At 54.8% G+C, this 2,111-nt stretch overlaps 1 non-coding gene across 1 annotated transcript; it reads right to left on the reverse strand.

Moving 5' to 3' along the window:
* Positions 1 to 62, reverse strand: Trnaa-ugc. The gene has a single exon. It is a non-coding gene; the product is annotated as a tRNA-Ala (tRNA).
* Between the last annotated feature and the right edge of the window lie 2,049 nt (positions 63 to 2,111).

The following is a 2,111-nucleotide window of genomic DNA, read 5'->3' on the forward strand; positions in this document are numbered from 1 at the left end:
AGGAATCGAACCCAGGGCCTCATGCATGCAAGGCAAGCGCTCTACCACTGAGCCACCTTCCCAGCCCCTCCAGACTCTTTTTTTTTTTTTTTTTACCTTGGTTCTTTTCTTTTCTTTGCTTTTTTTTCTTTTTGGCCTGTCATGGGGCTTGAACTCTGGGCCTGGGTACTGCCCTTGAGCTCTTCAGGTCAAGGTGAGTGCTCTATCACTTGAGCCACAGCGCCACTTCTGGTTTTTTGATGGTGAATTGGTGATAAGAGTCTCATGGTCTTTCTTGATCAGGCTGGCTTTGAACTGTGTTCCCCAGATCTAAGCCTCCTGGATTACATGTGTGAGCCACCAGCTTCTGGCTGCCTTGATTATTTTCAAGGTCGGATTTTGCAGAAGTAGGATTTTGCTCAAGTAGTAGAGCACCAGCTGTTGAGTGAAAATGACAGACCTGGAGGCTCCAGTATCAAGAAATGCAGGTGCATGCTTACACACATCTTGCTTTATGTCCTGGCAAACTGGCCTAAGCTGTGATCTTCCTACTTATGTTCTCCCTTGTCATTTAGGGTGACTGCTGTATCCATTGTGCTTTTCCTGTAGCTGGGATAACAGGCCAATGCCAGCCCTGTGAATTTAATTTTTTGCCAGAGCTGGCCTGGAAAAAGTAGCTAGGATTATAAGCTAGAAACATGTCATGGAGTGATCCTTAAAGGGTTGGTAGGAGTTAGCAAGGTGGGGCACAGTGGTTCAGGCCTGTATTCCTAGCTAGTCAAGATCTGTCTGAGGATCATAGTTTGAAGCCAGCCAGGCAGAAAAGTCCGTGAGACTCTTAGATCCAATTAACCACCCCCAAGGTGGAAGTGGAGGTGTGGTGCAAATAGTAGAGCACCAGTCTAGAACAAAAAAGCCGAGAGCTCCAGGCCCTGGGTTCAAGCCCCAATACCCCTCCCCCCAAATGGTTGGTAATAGCCAAGTGGCACAAGCAGTGGAATGCTGGGGAGGGGGGGGGGGAGAGAGGACGGGGAGGGGGGAAACTATGCTTCAAACACAGAGCTAGAAACAGCCAATGCAAGTAGTTGCATCTGGCTGGCTCACAGGTGGAGGGCTGGAGAGGGTGGGAAGTGTGGGGAGAGTTGAGGCTGGAGCAGCCACCAAAGAAGGCGGGTCATAGGCCAGAGCAGCAGTTGCACTGAATCCTCACCCACTAGTTTATTAAAATGCAAGCACTGGGGACCCCCAGCTAGGGCCTACCTAATCTCCAGATGGGCCCCAGGGATCTGGCTTTCAACAAATTCAGGGTGAACAGTCCTGGGCTTGCCTTTGCCTGCGACCCCACTCGAGGGAGATCCGGCTCCCGCGGTGCCCGCCCAGCGCCCCGCCCCTCTCGGTGGGGTCCGGGGGTCATGAGGCGAGGAGAGGCCCGGCAGCTGCAGCCAGATCCACATTCCTTTCACTTCCCGCCATTGTCCCCGCTTCCGGTGGCCACGTCCTCGCTCTCGCCCCTGGCCCGACCCCCGGGCTCGAGTGGGTCGTGACTCATTTCCTTTCTCCCCAGTGACGTCATTCCGCCCCCCCTCTCGTGTGGCCTTTCTCCAGGCCTGTGCGCTTCCAGGCCGGCAGGGGGCGCCCGAGTCCGCAGCGCCGCTCCGGGCCCCAAGCCCCACCCCGCGGTCACAGATGGAGAAAACCTGGGACTAAAGCCGCACAGCCCACCCTGCAAGGCGAGGCTGGAAGTCAGGCCTTTGTGCAGCGATCGTGGTTTTCCCTTAGCTCCGCAGGTGCTGATTTCATGGTGTACCGGCCTGTCCTGTCTTCCCATGGTGGCCCCAACACCATTTGCATGATATAGGCCTAGATTTTGGACATTTGTGGACCCTGGGATGGGCCTTTGCTGAGGGGAGCCTGGGCCCCACTAAAGAACTGGAGGGCAAGGTCCTTGGTCCTGGGGCCAGCGGCCTTGGCTTGGCTGGAGGGGCTTCCCTTCACTTGCCTGGCCCTCTGCCTTCTGTCCTAGGTTTCAGTGAGTCAGATGAATGTGCTCCAGTCTAGAAATTCCTACAAGTTCTTAAGATTTAGAGTCTCAAAGGTGCCTGGTCCCTCCCTCCCCCCTCTCTTTTTATCCT

Source organism: Dipodomys ordii, unplaced genomic scaffold, assembly GCF_000151885.1.
Source record: "Dipodomys ordii isolate 6190 unplaced genomic scaffold, Dord_2.0 Scaffold31, whole genome shotgun sequence".
NCBI classification, from domain to species: Eukaryota; Metazoa; Chordata; class Mammalia; order Rodentia; family Heteromyidae; genus Dipodomys; species Dipodomys ordii.